Consider the following 17464-nt stretch of genomic DNA (forward strand, 5'->3'; position numbering starts at 1 on the left):
CTAAGTGGGGCGAAACTTTGGTTAACAATAAATAGTGCTCTTTTACTATTCTGATACCTTAATTGAACGCGACCCAGACTATCTTCCTACAATCTACCTCAGTTAACTACCTTCCTACAATATTTTGTAGATTTGATCTAGTAGCTACAAATATTTCGTCATCATCGTTCATTTGCAATATTCATTGATGAAACAATATTGTTTCGTGTCCAATATTATATTATTTCTCATATAAAGTTTCTTTTAGAACATTTGTTGAAAAAATTTTATTTTTTCTTATATCCAGATCCAATGTAATACCATTGGTATTCTATAGTATTAATGTCCGGAGACTGTGGTGGCCTTTTACGTTACCTCGAAACATTTCGTTTAGTTAGTCGAGTAGATAGTATAGCTAGTTAATATTTAGTTAACTGAGGACAAACTAATAGCTAAATATTTGACAGAATTTTTTTAGTTCTAAGTTCAATAACTAATTTCGTTATTGCCTGTTACCTACAACTAAGTATTAGTTAGTTATCCATTTTAACTACAAATTAATTTAGTTGTACGATTTAGCAATAGTCTAACAGTCAATAACGAAATTAGTTCCATTTTTTTAGGGGAATTAATTATTTAACCGAATTAGTGGTTACCCTAACATATTAGGGTCCCTTCATAACATTCCTGAGGTGCTGAAAATGAAAATAAAGTCGATTTTATGTTCGTGCGACTGCGAATCGATTTATTTAAATTTCTGGTATTTCTAACATATTGGGGTCCCTGTACAAGTTTTCGGAGGTTCCGAAAATAAAAAAAAATCGATTTTATAATCACACGTTCGTGTATCGATTTATTTTAATATATTGGGGTCCCTATATGTGTTTTCGAGCAATCTGAAAATGAAAATAAAATCGATTTTGTGGTCGCGCGCTTATTAATCGATTTGTATTAACTTTTCGAATATCTAGCATATTGAGGTCCCTATATATGTTTTCGGGGTTGCTGAAAATTAAAATTAAATCGATTATATGATCATGCGCTTGTGTATGATTTATTTTAACATACAGGATTTCTAACATATTGGGGTCCCTGTACAAGTTTCCGAGCATTCTGAAAAAGAAAATAAAATCGATTTTGTGGTCGCGCGCTTATGAATCGATTTATTTTAACTTTTTGAATTTCTAGCATATTGAGGTCCCTATATGTGTTTTCAGGGTTGCTGAAAATTAAAATAAAATCGATTATATGATCACGCGCTTGCAAATCGATTTATTTTAATATTTCGGATATAAATACGAAAAGTTAAAATAAATTGAAACACAAGTTTTATTGTAATATCGATTCTTTTTTTCATTCACACCACCTCTGAAATTAATCGACAGACTTGATAAAACATAAAGGCCATATGTCAGATATAAGAAAAGTTGAAATGAAACCTGTACTTGGATTTTTATATTATAATATTATTTTTTTTGTTTTATTAGTTGAAACTAAAGATTGAACTAACTAAATATTAATTTTAACTATAGTTAACGATTCATAACAAAATGTTATTTTCTGATTTCAGATCATAGCTAGTGTAGTTCTAAGAGCTATGAACTAACAGCTGACTGATTAGTTCCCATAGCAACTACAGCTAATCTAGCTTTAGTTTTAGTTTTTGGTTATAGCCAACTTTTGCCCAACTCTGTCCACGATCAACAACCAAAATGTGGATACATCCACCTCCATCACCTTCACAGTGGGCCTCACATGTCGAGGCTGAAATGCGGTATTAGGTTTTAGCCAAACGTACTTGCCGCCATCAAGGGCGAAAATATTAAATTTACTTCCATGTGAAAAAATAACATTTTCCAGAATTACAAATCTTCGAACCTTTTTTGTGGTTTGTTTCGGTAGTAAAATATTTTTTCCTTCGAACCCTGCCATAATAATTATATTTTGGATAATGTTTCTTACTGTTTATAAACTTAAGGTGTTATTGGAAGTTGATGCAACCTATTTTCCTATCTTGGCTCCTGATGTAGAGAGATTTCTCCCTACATGTCCCTTTGTTCTCTTTCACTATTTCTTTTTTTACCGTCCTGCACAAGCTTTGTTTAATATCTAAACAGTCTTCCTGACTTCAGTATTATATATTTCGAACATTACTGAAACTTATTTTTAATCGATTCGCTGTTTTTCATTCTTTAGAATATAATTTAATCACCAAATCTTTCGAATAAACACTATGTTCGTTTGTTTTAGCCATGATTATATATCAAATATAGAATGAGTTTTATTTTTGTTAATTCTCATTGCTATCCTATAGAAAGAAAAATGAAATATTTGCTTTGGGTGAAGCTAATAGTAAACATGTAAAACTGTGTCATTACTTTTTTGATCCTGGAAATTTAAATTTTGTATGATTACTTCAAACTCATCTTTGAAATCTGGTTTTCATGGCCCACATTTGGAGTAAATATTAGTTCTGGAAAATATCTTAATGCTATTGATTTTTATAGAAAAAGAATGTGGCAATGCATTTCTGTACCTTCTTCTTGTAGCAGCATGTGGATAGATGGCAGATGACAAAGATCTGTTTAATTACCTGGCAAGCACCCACGAACATCCTTACATGAAATCAATGGTTTTCCCCAAAAGGAAATTCATGGAGATGTGACCAATTTAAATTTCGATTTTTAAATTTTCACTCAAACTTTAATAAAACTTGTTCAGAAAAGTTAGATGTTTCAAAACTCTGTTACAGGTCAGTCGGCGGATCGAAACTGTACAGACTTAAAACTTTCGATGCGGACATCAATTCCTAAATAGCTTCTTAGAGAAACTATGTTGGACCTTGTGTAGCCAACTAGTGAATCATTTTTTATATATAGGTATATATAGTTGACTGTAAAAATTGATATATAAGAAGATGGTCAGGGTTGCGGTCAAAAGTGAAACAAAAATAGTTTACAACTATTTATTTTCCGACGTTTCGCCCCACTTTGCAGGGCTTCGTCAGGGCTAAAAAGATACTAAATGATACAATGATAAGAATAAAAATACAAAGATAAGATTCAATGATAAGAATAAAAATACAAAGATAAGATACAATGATAAGAATAAAACAAGTAACAATGGCAAGAGTAAAAATTTCTTTATAAAAATACGTAAAATATAAAGCTAAAAAAGTTCAGGAGATGCACATAAAACAAAAACAATACGGGGAAGGGGAAAAAAAAAATATATATATATATAGAGAGAGAGAGAGATAAAAGAAACGTCATGAAAGAATAATAAAAAAAAAAATAAATAAATAATAATAATGATATAAAATGATAATAAATGAGCAAAGAGCAAGTCAGGACAACATACCTGCTCGAAGGAATCGGTTGAACAGAAAGAAACAATGAAGCGGAAGCGTGGAGGAGTGGGGAGGAGGTAGCCAGCAAACTGTTTGACGGTTTTATTTCGATTTTAGTTTTAATTTTTTTTTTTCCTTCCCCGTATTGTTTTTGTTTTATGTACATCTCCTGTAATTTTTTTGCTTTATATTTTACGTATTTTTATAAAGAAATTTTTACTCTTGCCATTGTTATTTTTATTCTTATCATTGTATTTTTATTCTTATCATTGAATCTTATCTTTGTATTTTTATTCTTATCATTGTATCTTATCTTTGTATTTTTATTCTTATCATTGAATCTTATCTTTGTATTTTTATTCTTATCATTGTATCTTATCTTTGTATTTTTATTCTTATCATTGTATCTTATCTTTGTATTTTTATTCTTATCATTGTATCTTATCTTTGTATTTTTATTCTAATCATTGTATCATTTTGTATCTTTTTAGCCCTGATGGAGCCCTGAAAAGTAGGGCGAAACGTCGGAAAATAAATAGTTGTAAACTATTTTTGTTTCACTTTTGACCACAACCCTGACCATCTTCTTATATATGAATCATTTTTTAGTATTCGAATTAGGTAAGTTCAAACCTCATCTTATGTTAGCATGGTTTCCATGGAATAATTGCTCGATGACTGTTCACTATATGCTGAGCCAATTATTTTTTTGATGGCTCAAATTATTGAACTAGTACCAAGAATACTTTGAAGTCGATCTCAAGATCTGTCTGTGCGCAGGTTCAAGACGAGTTGTCCGTTTCAAAACTTGTAACCCAGGATACTCGCGGGTTTGATGTTAGCCAAAATCGTTGTGGAATCTGCAAAAAAGTATGACTAATGTCAAAGTGTGTAATTTTTTTAATGAAAATAGAAGTTTGAACATACTGAAATCATCTCATTGCTGTGAACCTCTCAACTTAGGCCACTTAGTCTTGATTAAGCAGTAAACGTAGTTTTAAAAACAAAGTATTTTTCAAATATTCGATTAATTTATTTCCAACTTCTTGTTAAATGGATTCTTACATATAAAAAATAATATCTATCATTATAAAAATATTTCATTCGAATAACGGAAGGTGGAAGATCACATCTAACAGAATATCTGCAACATCTTAAGATGGCTGAAACAAATTAAATTAGATAAGCAATATTAACTTTAATTTCAGCAGATATCATTATGACTTTAAAATAATGTAAAACATTTGCACTAGATGGAAAGTAAAGTACATACTTAGCCCTATCACAGCAGGCTCTTTTGCGGCAGCAGTGCAATCTGTGAGGACAACAACGTATCATTGAACAGCGAGTTAGCAGTCCAAAACGTCTGTGGTTAAAAGCCACATTATTGACATTTCTATCTCTCTCTGGAACAACAATAAACAAATTCTGGTATTTGTAGAGAAAAAAAACCTTTATTATGAAAAATGTTGTGCTGCCTAACTTCATTTGACTGCCTTATATACATCATACTTATATCTAGTGAATCGCAATTAATTACAATCTTAATAATGATAATAGTGTAGCGAAGGAAGCAAGAAGTTCAATTACAATCCACTAGAGCGCAGCACCTCGAACCTCACCGAAGCTCTCAAATGTATATGTTATTGTATTTTATAAAAACATATTGTTATTTTTCGTACATAATACTTAGCAATGTTGATAAAATAATAAATAAACGATGCCAAAATAACGCACGAAACTACTTCAAGCAGATAAGATTATACCGCTTCCTTTCCATCACTCATACAATTAAGTTAAATACTGGAAGATTATTGATTGACCGTGTGTAAAGATGAAAGGAATATGGTCCGGGTGCGGTCAAAAAAACTCAAATAGTAGAATTATACTATATTAATGAGCCAACGTTTCGCCCCATGTTGCAGGGCTTCTTCAGGGCTAAAAAAGATACAAACACATAAGGGGTATTCATGATCTATGTTAAAGCGTGTTAAATGGAAAAACTCGTGTTAAATCGAAAAAAATTGCCTTCTTTTGCCGTGGTAAAACGAAATAACATTTAACATGGCTGAGAGTCTGGTACTTGGTCAGTTAAATCGAGAATGACGTCACACAATAGACCAGTTGAGATCGCCGCCATATTAGTTGTTGTGACTTTCAATACAGTTGTCAATTAGCTCATCTTCATTCTCTTCTTCACAAGTTTGAAGATCAATAAGACACTCATAAGCTAAACTTTCACACAAATTCCACTTTTCACACACTCTAGGCATCTTTTAATTAATTACTTAAATCAAAACTGAAGTAAACAATAACATGAGGGTCTGGAAGGAAGGTTATAAACATAAAGGCTTATACAACAAGTTGCTGAGAAAATTCGCTAGGGGCTCTTATGCATTTAACGTTTAACATGACTTCAAATAGGGCTGCTCACAATCCTATAGTTATAACATTTAACATATAATATTTAACACAACATCATGAATACCCCTATAGTTACATAAGGAAAACAAAAACATTAGTGTAAAATAACAGGGGTATAAAATGTAAAAAAGTAAGATATAATATGAAAAATTTAAGGTAGTAAATAGTTTAAGTTAAAATAATAAATATAGCCATATTAAACATAGAAAAAAAGTGAAGAAAAATGTAAGAGAATAAATAATAAAAAGGAAAAAATAAATCAGGTATAATTCTTGTACACCATGTAGAAATTTTTATAATGTGACATTTAAAAAAAAAAATTGATGTAACTATTATTATTAATAAGATTATAATTAATTGTGATTCACTAGGAATAAGTATACTGTGTATAAGGCAACCAATTTATAAATATACATAATTCCCAATACGGACGCCCTCATTTACAATTTAATATAAAAAAACATGCATTTAATTTTTTTTTTATTTATTTAATGTGATTTACAACTGTACAATAATAAATACAATAAGTAAATATGTTGTATGTTTCATATACACTTAAAAATCTTGGGAAGGAACCACCCATTGGTGGTACTTCAAGCATTAATTTAAATTAGAAGAACCCGTGGCCATCTTCTTTTAGACGCCTCGGATGATTATCAGGGATTGTTAAGGATGAGAGATTAAGAATTAATTGGTTAGGATGAGTAAGGAGTTTGGAATGAAAAGACCCATATCTTTTTTGGGCCAAATCTGCAGCGAATGGAATGTTTAGGTCTTTGTGAATGAGTTTATTTGTAACGTAATAAGGAGCATCAAGGATTTTGCGCAGGATTGAGTACGGGAGGAATTTGATGGTTTGGTGGAGCCCCAGAGTTCAATTCCATATATCCAAATTGGTCTGATTATCGTAGTGTATACTAATTTTTTGTAGTGAATGGGAAGTTTAGAGCGTTTGTTAAGTAGCTGTTGTAGCAATCGGAATCTAGGAGCAGTTTCTGGTCGTTTCAGTCTTGTGTGTGGATTCCAAGTCTCTTGTCAAGATGGAGTCCTAAGTATCGAATCTGTTCAACAGGCGTTAGTTATATAAAAATTAAAATATAATAGGTAAAAATATTAATTTAAAAGTTAAAAGTAATAAATAAATATAGTAAGCTAAAATAAAGAGTAATAAATATAAAATTGCATAGATATATATAAAATAATGAAGGTACATAATGTGCAATATATGCATGCTCTCCGACACACATTCTCAGCGATCATGCATGTGCTGGTGGATGATTCCCAGAGAGTCCAGAATTATCCCCTCTGCCATTTTTGCCACGTCCTTGATATAAGTGTACCAAATACTTGCATTGAAGGATATATTGTGTATCTATCTACTACGTAATAACTTGATACAACAAAATAAGAAATTATCCATGCATAATGTTGGGAAATATTAACAACCGAATGACCAAGAGCAGCGTAACGGGATCATTTACAAGTTGACAGTCCACAGTCATTGCAGACTCTATTAGGGCGTAAACTCTATCGTAATTGACATCATGACAGCATTCAATGTCTTAGCAGTACTGAAGGCTATTTTAATGTTAACTGCCTTGGTTGTTATGGATCTTTTTATATATATAATAAAATAAATTTTATCCAATTTTAGTCTGAAAATAATATGTTTCTTTTTAAGTCTGACGTTTACGGCAAATTCGGCTATCCTCAATAAAAATCATCACAAACCGTTTTTATTATACATATGAATTTTAACAATTTTAAACAAACGATAATAATATTAATAAATTTGGTTGTGGGTTCGATTCCTACCTGGGCTGGTCAATATTTATTTCGCAGCGCGCCCCGAGAAATGAACCTTGACATTCCCACTCTGGGGCTGTATAGGTCCTCAATGGAGAACTTGAGCCAAAAAAAAAAATTAAAATAAAAAATAATTAAATATACAAATTTCAATACACACCATACCAATTTTATATAATCTCAAACAACATTCTATGAAACAAGTCGAATTTAAAAAAATAATAATAATATAAAAATAAAATATTAATAAAATCAAAGTATCCAGTTTAAGAGCTGTGTAACGAGAATGACCACTGAAACGTTTTAGAATCATTGGATAATGCATCTTCAATAATAAAACTTAACTTTCAAAATCAAAATATTTTCGATTTAATGTGTGCAAATTTAAAGATTAGACAAAACAAATAGATTTCTTCAAGTAAATTCGATATTTATCAACGTGAGGTTATTTGTCTATCATGTGCCATGACTCATCATTACTTACAGCTATTCATGCCGAAATTATACCACTTCTTACAACTATTCATGTCGAAATTATATCACTTCTTACAACTATTTATATGGAAATTATATCACTTTTTGCACCCATTCATGACGAAGTCATATCACTTCTTACACCCATTCATTTCGAAAAATATTGTTCTCAGCTGCTATTAGTAATCATTAAAGATTCACATATTAGAAAACTATTTTTCGTTCAACTACTACAAACTATTATTCAATATAAATATTTAATATTTCAGTTCAAGAGCCTCTTGCTTTTCGTTGTTAGCAAGAACCAAATTAGACTTTTTCCAAAGTTGTTAAACACTGACAATATTTGAATTCTAAGTGCCTGAAAATTCTTAAATGTATTTAATGTTCTTAGATGAATAAGGATATATGAAATTTATGAGTTTATTTATAAGAAATATAAAGAGACTCCAATTAAAAATCTATGAATTCCAAAATATAATTAATAAAAATAAGTAAGATAACCTTAGACCGAATAAAATTATAAACTTAAATAATAAGGTGTAGATATTTGACCGTAGATTAATGATTGGAGAAGTTTGTCAGGGGGTGCGGTCAGCAAAGCATAATATAGCACATTAAAAACCATATTTATTTATTTTATGCCGACGTTTCAGGTCTTCATCAGGGCTATAGAACAAAAGAGCCTATCATCAACAAAATCAATTTTTTATAATTAATAATTATTCAATTAAATATTTTGTATAATTCCAAATTTGTTTGTATACTATTCCTTTTCAATTTCATGTTTCTCTAAATGTTGTTGTTATCTCTTTTGTTCTATAGCCCTGATGATACTCAGGTCGAAACGTCGGCATAAAATAAATAAATATGGTTTTGTTTATTTATGTAGTTCTTTGCTGACCGCTCCCCCCGACTAACTTCTCCAATCATAAACTTAAATAACATTGCATAGTTTTTCATCTCTTAAACAAACAATTTTTAAAAATAATTGGAAGGTAGCTCAAATAAAAACTCAAATAGTGATTAAACTATTTATATAAGGCCAACGTTGCAGGGCTACATCAGAGCTTTCAGATTCGAAATCAACATAAACAGTTTAATCACTCTTTGAGTATTTATTTGACCGTACCCGGACTATATTCCATTTATTAGTTCCAAATGGGACCACGGTGTCACCGTGGTAGATGCTACTAACTCCTAGGGACCCAGCTTCGAAACCAGCTGGGTAGAAAATTGTTTACTGTTACACTGTAGCCGTGAGTCAACCCTGTGGGTTCTTGAGCCCTCCTGTGTTCCACCCAGCCTCATAAATTGGGTAAAAATCTGGCGGTTGAGCATGATTCCGACTAAATTACTTCCTTGCACAACCGTTGGTCTAGTAACAAGTTCCTTGCTTACAAAGTGCTAAACCCCTGACCTTCATGGGTTGTAGCCCTATAATTTTTTTTTATTTGTTCCAAATATTAGCTTAAAACGGGAAGAGGGAACTTTATGATAGTAAAATCGAGCAATATTTAAAAAACGCCTGAAATTGAAAAACGGCGTGACACATGATCAATCAGCGATCTTCCATGATTTTTAAAAATATTAAAATAAAAATTAGTTAACGGTAATTCATACAAACATCTGCAAACTAAACCTCTTCAAATCTGATCACAGGACCACTGGAAGCACTTCTGATACTTCCTTTATTTACCGATCTTCAATGTCATTAGAGTAAAGTAGGTAAGAATGATCGAGGATATAGGGCAAGTAAAAGGGAGAGCCGTTAGACGCAGATTTACTTTTATTTCGGTGGCGGTCCTATGAAATGATAACTTAACCCTTTCACCACGATTAGAATAGTTTGGTGCCCTATAGATAACCTCACCTCCCTTCCCCTGTATGTAAAAAATTACCAGGAAGGAGTCATAAGAAAATCAAGGGAAGTGGAGCGAGGATAGAAGGGATAACCATCTGCTCATCTATCTTTTGTCGTTACTACAACGCCAGAACCAGCCTCTAGGATTAGGACGCATCAGTCTCCAGACGACCCCGATGGGAACCGTCAGCAAAACTATCTGGAAACAGGAGGTGGGAGGAAAATTAAGTAACGACTCCCAAAATAATCAATAAATAAAAATAATCGTACCACTGTACACCTTTTATGGGGCGTTACAAATTTCTGTGTATTCACAAAGAGTACCAGGGTCTGATGTAGGCTTGATAAAGCGTTCCAAGCGAGTTACTCTTAATTCGATGTTCTGCTGGTGAGGAGGACCAAGGCAATGTGCTAACAGTTGGCCGCAAGAGTGCACTGAAAGCAGCTCTTTACAATGGTTAAATTCGTTTGGTACAACTTGTGCTTAAGTTATGGAGTCCTGAAGTTCGTCTGTCCAGAACCTGCAGATCCAACAAGATTTCCAATATCGTTTGTTTAACCAAACTGTTTGACTCGGCATTGTGAAGTAGTCTGGTGACTGCCTGAGCAGGATGGTTCCTGTTGGCAAATTGAATATCAACTGATGATAGAAAAATTAAATCGTAGGGATAAAATAAACAATTACTTCTGTTGTCTAAGGTATCCTTCCACAAAAATACTGGAACTCTTTTCCTAAAAACCAATGCGTCGTTCTCCCTTGCCGCTAGTTCAGCTACTTGTTCGGACAGTTTGTTGATCCCCTCTTACCGTTAATCCCCTCTGATCTCTGGGTGAATCCACTTCATGAATTCGAGTACCTCTAGATCAGTGATGCCAATGGATTTAAGTGAAGACTGCATGTTGTGAGGAAGTGATCTCATCCGTGAAAATTATGAAGGTGTTGAGGTGGTTGTGTTAGATCGGATGGCTCCGATAGAATGTGTGAGGTATACTATACCAGAAGGCATCGACAATGCATGGTCGGTATCGACAGTACAGGTTAGGTAGCTAGATAGGAGATTAATGGACAGTAACCAGCCTTAAGTCCTTGAGTACCTCAGCGTAGTATCCTTGGTCCTATCCTTTATACAGTTTTCACAGCTGGCATTCCAACCCATCCTCACCACGTATGCCGATGACACATGTCTATTGTCAGTGAACAATGGTCCTTACATTGTATCCCAAACCCTCCAATCCCACATCACCACCCTTGAAGAATAGTGCCAAAACTGGAGGATTAACCTCTTCCCCTACAATATCCTTTAATAATACCCCACTTATTTCTGCTCATACAAGACTAAGAAGACAAGAAAATGCTCGTAGATTCCGACTATTGGAACATTTACTAGACAAACGGTCTAAATTGCCAATCCATTACAAAAGTCTGATCTACATGACTATTATAAGGCCTATCTGGACATACGGAGTTGAGCTTTGGGGCTCCACTAAACCATCAAATTCCTCCAGAATCCAATCCTTACAGTCCAAAATCCTTCATAAAATCCTTAATGCTCCTTACTTTTTCGCAAATCAAGTCATCCATCAGGACATCAATGTCCCATATGTAGCCTATTTGGCCAGAACCAGATACCATTCCTTCCATGATAAACTTCTCAACCACCCAAATGCACTTGTTTCTAATCTGGCTTCTCCTTCATTACCTAATAATTCTCCTAGGCGTATGAAAAGAAGATGGCCTCGTGATCTTCTCCTTTAGAAATGTTATTGGAGTTCTATCAGTGGATAGATTCTCCACATGTTTTTATCATGTCACTATGTCACATACAGCAAATTTACTTGTTGTATATATGTTTGTAATACAGTTGTAAATAGCAATAAATAAATTATTAAAAAAAAAAAAAAAAAAAAAGTAGGGACTTTACTCCGAAGAGAACGAGCCTAGTCGTGAAAGGGTAGGAACTATCCGTAGGACCTTGCAGGAAGGAAACTACACTCAACGAGCCTTGAAAATTACGAAGTATTCTCATCCCCAGTTGTTTACTTTCAATCAATCTTCGAACCTTTTTATTCTCAGATTCAGTATATATGGTAATCAGTCTTTCCTTTACTCTGCTAATGGACTAACGTTTGGTTACCATCACATCATAACGTAAGGTTTCGTAATACTTCTAGTTATTCCAACCCAAGAAAATGTAGCTTCAACCCTCCCAAACCATGGTAATATTTTGAATTTAGTTACGTTTTTTGTTGAAAAGGAAACACTACAAAACGTTTTATTCAAAATCATGAAAATTTGTCTTTGTTAAAACAATTTGAAGAGTCTTTTAAACGGCTAAATAATGATAATAATAATAAAATGAGATATGTTGTTCGTAAATCCACAAATTAAAATATTAATATGAATTATTGGGCCATCCATAGCTCAGTGGTTAAGACATAGTCTTACCAATTTGATGTCTATTGGCGGTGCCGGTTCGAATCCGGCCTGGGACGTTGACTTTTTTCATTGAGTGAAGGTCCCACAAAATGAAGAACTTTGACCCCCAACCATGGTTAGACCGTATAGGACTCCAATGGGACTCTTGGCCGAAAAAAAAATATATGAATTATTGACCTCTATTGGAGTAATGGCTGATTTTCTACTATTAGTAAAATTTTCGTGTATTGCTTTCTGTACAAGCTGTAGTATAATCCTGAAAAGCCATTTTCGCTATTGTTTTCCAAAAACAACCATTTTCACTTTTTATTTATAAAATTGTGTGATAAAAGTATTTAATTTTGTTTAAAAAAAAAAATGAAACAGTTTCTTGCTTACCCTGACATTGACATTGCTGGACGCTCTTTTCAAGCTGTCTCTCATGGATTTATGAAATTGGCTGAAGCAGCAAGAAAAATGGGGCTTGAAGTGAATGCAGGAAAGACCAAATACATGGTCACAGAGGAAATCCCCAGGCCAGGTGATGAAATCAGGATTGGAGAATATACTTTTCGAAAAGTCCCCGAGTTTGTGTATCTTGGATCGTTCATAACCTAAGACAATGTTGTGGACTCGGAAATTAAACGGAGAGTCCTGTGTGCCCCTGTAATTATAGCCTCAGTCCCTATATTAGGAGCCGTGCCTTGTCTAAGAATACCAAGATTTATTTGTATAAAACAATTATTCGACCAATTCTTCTGTATGGCTCGGAAACGTGGACTTTCTCCAAGGCTGGTGAGCACAACTTAATGGTCTTGGGAGGAAGATTCTCCGTAAAATATTTGGAGCTGTCAAGGTTGAACAGATATGGAGACGTCGAAAAAACCAAGAGCTCAAAGTTTTATATGAGGAACTGGACGTTGTCCAGTTCGTGAGGCTCAGTAGATTGAGGTGGGCAGGGCATGTTGCTCGGATGACTGAGAGTGATCTGCCAAGGAAAATAGTGACCGAGGTAATACATGGAGCAAGGCACAGAGGAAGACCACGCCTACGATGGAGTGGTGATGAGGAGTGAGGAAGATCGAAATGATTGGTGGAGGCTGATGCAGGAGACCAGGACTCGACATAGAGTTGTGGAGCCGAATTAATAATAATAAAAAAAAATGAAACATCATTAAAAAAAGGAACGAAATTTATGAAAAGTACAAATATACATAACATAATAAAAGTAGTCAATATTTCGGGTAGTATTGACTTTTAGATAATTGGAGACGAATCTTAGCTTATCCAATAAGATACAACAAATTAATTAACACAAACATTAAATGTCCAAAAGATGTGGTGTTATTCGAAACATGGAATATTTTAGCTTTTCACTTGAGATCTGGAAGGCAAACTTAGTTTTGGAAAAAATAATGAAGAGGTTTTCGTAATACTTCTAGTATATTTCCAATTTTTTTAATAACATTTCTTATTAAATGGATATTTACAAAATTATATACACTAATATAAGAACTTTCCAGTCATATCAACGAAGATGGAAAATCAGATCTAACAAAAAACTTGAAACATCTTAACTAAGCTGAAACATAAGAAGAAGAAAAATATTAACTTCGGAGGACATTACAGATTTAAAACATTAAAAATTTAAACTGTAAAAATAAATTACATACCTGCCATGACAGCATTTATAGGTGTAACAACATTCCAGGTTGTAAGGACAGCAATAAGTCTGTGAGCAGCGAACTAGCAATTTCAAATATCTCCCATAATACCCCACATTATTAATCTTTTCTTCTTCTGGAAGAACAATAAACTAATTCTGATACATGTAACTCAAGTGTCCACTTATTTATTACAATTGAAGACGTAACGGTCCGTAACACGGCGACAGTTCACAGCCACTGCAGCAACTGTCGATACCACTGCTATGGTATAAACTGTATCATACTTGACATTATGGTAGAATTTACTGTCGTGGCAGCCTTAACTGTTTGAACTATGAGCCTTGACAGTGAACTGTCGCACCTTATGAACTTTAATAGAAAAGTACAATACGACATAGTAAGGTATAATGCATTAACTAAAATTAGAGCAGCATACACGATATAAGCGGAATCGAGAAAATATATTTCTAATGTAAATTGTACTATACAATACAATAATTGCATGTAACCTCGAAGAACGTTATCCGAAGCAATTAAAATTTAAGAAAACGAACAGAATATTAATGAAATTGAATTTCTCAGTATAATAAATAGTTAAACACGAAATTGTTACAAAGGTAACAAGTATGATATTGAGAACTATCGACCTATCTCCCTCTGTTCAACTATGCCAAAAGTTTCCATCAGTGTTTTCAAACAACAGCTAATAAAAAGATTTCTGGAATGTGTTGACGCAGATCAAGCCGGTTTTAGGAAGGGATTTTTGACAGTGGACCACATTCAGACTGTAAACCAAACCATCGAGAAAGCAAATGAATACAACCTCCCTCTATAACATTGTTATAACAGCTTTTGACGGTATTATACATTCAGAAATATTTAAGGCGTTGAAATTAATAGGAATAGAGGACAAATGTATTAAGATAATAACAGAGTTGATATTGTAGAAATGACAAAAGCTTTGATGTTAAGAGGAGTGTTCGACAGGGTGATCCGCTATCTCCAATTTTTTTTGTTATTGTGTTGGAAATGGTGTTCTAGCGTCTTGGGTGGGAAGAAGTAGGCAAAAACTAGGAAAAAGTTTTGGTCCCTCAGGCATGTAATGAAGGGAAAAACTAATATTGACCTTAAAAGGCAGGTCTTTGATAGTTGCATTAGCCCAGTGTTATCGATCGAATAAAAAATTCTGGGATCCAGAAAGAAACAGGACTCATTGAAGCTGACAAGATTGAGCAAATGGAAATGGCTCCTTCCGTTCGAAGATGACAGATGGTCAAAAAATTGCCACAGAATGACCTCCATACGCCCTTCAAAGAAGAAGAGGATGCCGAAAGTAAAGATGGAGCGATATGTTGAAGAGGATGGATCCCTCTGGTGGAGAGCTGCTAGGGACTATGTCTGGAAGGAGAAATGGAAAGAACTCGCCTCCCAATAGGGCTGGTCACCCCGGGAAGTGCTCACTATTACTGTCCAAAGGGAAGGCCTACTGAAAGATGGAAAGAAAATTGATAGAAGTTAATGTTATGTAAACTATTATATACATAATTTTTTTTCTCTTTATCTTCTTTAAATGTTTATATTGTATTTTGTATGATTTTAATTTACTGTTTCATTGTTTTATTTACCAGTAAACATCACAAAAAATCATTCGTAACTTATAAATTATAACAGTATATAAAGAATCGCAAAAAAAGTAAAGGAACATGTTATGTATTTAAATCACTAAAACGTTTATATATCACTATTCACTATTCAGTCTGCTATTACAAATTTTTGAGATGTGATAGTGAAAAACAAAATGCATCAAGTGTACGGTCATTGAACCTGTGTTTTTTGTACAAAAAAAGCTCTTTCAGCATCTACGCTAGTTGATGGTACTGTTAGCAAGTTTGTGGGTAAAAAAAAATTCAGAAAATTTTCTATAAACTTGATCAAATTTGAATTAGTTAGTCTCTTTTTTTTTTTTTTTTTTTTGCATTTTCGACAAAGATATTTTCTATTTCGGTATGCCTTTCTTCTGTGTGATTTTTCAATCTAATATACAATTATACAAATAGTGATGTGTGCATTCATTCATTCATTGCAACATGAATTTTATTGCTGCATTAGCTATGAATGAATTAGAATCTCTCCGACATAACGTCTCTACAACCAGTTTTACTGGAAGGAAACATCAATTAGCAGGTATAATCGATTATTGCTTTTTGGATTCGATTTTTTAAGTTCAAAAATCTCTCCATCATTAGGAGTAAGCTGCACCGCTCTGAGGTGTAATGCGAGGTTGGTTTGAAAAGTTCTCCTGGCCTCAGTTTTCTGAGATGCAAAAGACATTCTGCTGATAGATTATCTTCCTATTGTCCAGACAATTACGGAGCAATACTACACAAACCTCCTAGACCAACAACAGGAAAAGATACGCGAAAAAAGGTCTGGTTTGGCAAGGAAAAATTCATCTTTCATGAGGAAAACGCCCGCCTGCACACAAGTGCTATTGCTATAGCAAAACTTCATGAACTGAGAATTGTCACATCCACCTTATTTGGGAGTATCAGACATTCATCTCTTCCCCAAGCTGAAAATTTTCCTTGGTAGACGGAGATTTCCTACAGCGGAAGAACTGACAGCCGAATTGGAGAGGTATTTTGCAAGCCTGGAGGAATCTCATTTTCGAGGCATTGGAACATCGCTGGATTAAATGCATTAGTCTACAGAGAGACTATATTAAAAATAAAAGGAGTTCCACCGAGGTAAGACAACTTCCGAGAACTTTTCAAACCACCCTCGTAGGACAGTTCTGGCCCGCCTCCTTGGGTCATTCACATATTGTATAACACTTCTCTAGATTGTACGATGCAACTTTGTATTCACAGTTTAATTAATTTCACTTAGGGAGACTTAAAAACAAAATTTTTATTAAATAATGTTATTCTTGACAAGAGACTTACTTGGAATCCACACACAAGACTGAAACGACAAGAAACTGCTTGTAGATTCAGATTGCTACAACACTTACTTGACAAACGCTCTAAACTTCCCATTCAATACAAAAAATTAGTATACACTACGATAATCAGACCAATTTGGACATATGGAATTGAGCTCAGGGGCTCCACCAAACCATCAAATTCTTTCCGCATCCAATCGTTACAATCCAAAATCCTACGTAAAATCCTTATTACGTTACAAATAAACTCATTCACAAAGACCTTAACATTCCATTCGTTGCAGATTTGACCCAAAAAAGATATGCGTCTTTTCATTCCAAACTCCTTACTCATTCTAACCAATTAATTCTTAATCTTTCATCCTTAACAATCCATGATAATCCTCCGAGGCGTCTGAAAAGAAGATGGCCACGGGACCTTCTAATTTAAATAATTGTTTGAAGTACCATGGGTGGTTCCTTCCCAAGATTTTCAAGTGTATATGAAACATACTACATATTTACCTATTGTATTATTTTGTACAGTTGTAAATTACATTAA

The 17464-nt window shown here is 33.6% G+C and overlaps 2 long non-coding RNA genes across 3 annotated transcripts in view; one reads left to right on the forward strand and one right to left on the reverse strand.

Moving 5' to 3' along the window:
• The first annotated feature begins 845 nt into the window (after window positions 1–845).
• Window positions 846–5060, forward strand: LOC136796640 (uncharacterized). Its single transcript, XR_010844398.1, has 2 exons — window positions 846–2858; window positions 4582–5060. It is a non-coding gene; the product is annotated as an uncharacterized lncRNA (long non-coding RNA).
• Window positions 3620–17464, reverse strand: part of LOC106678414 (uncharacterized) — a 20565-nt gene continuing 6720 nt past the window's right edge. Inside the window, exons 2-4 of one of the 2 annotated variants that reach the window (XR_010844397.1) lie at window positions 4602–4734; window positions 4394–4491; window positions 3620–4188 (exon numbers count right to left, since the gene is read on the reverse strand). This is a non-coding gene — a long non-coding RNA (uncharacterized lncRNA). Of the gene's footprint in view, window positions 4189–4337; window positions 4492–4601; window positions 4735–17464 lie in introns of those variants that run through there. The other variant, XR_001342756.2, reaches the window with a different exon arrangement.

This window comes from Halyomorpha halys, unplaced genomic scaffold (assembly GCF_000696795.3).
Source record: "Halyomorpha halys isolate HHAL.00 unplaced genomic scaffold, Hhal_1.1 Scaffold142.1, whole genome shotgun sequence".
Classification (NCBI taxonomy): Eukaryota; Metazoa; Arthropoda; class Insecta; order Hemiptera; family Pentatomidae; genus Halyomorpha; species Halyomorpha halys.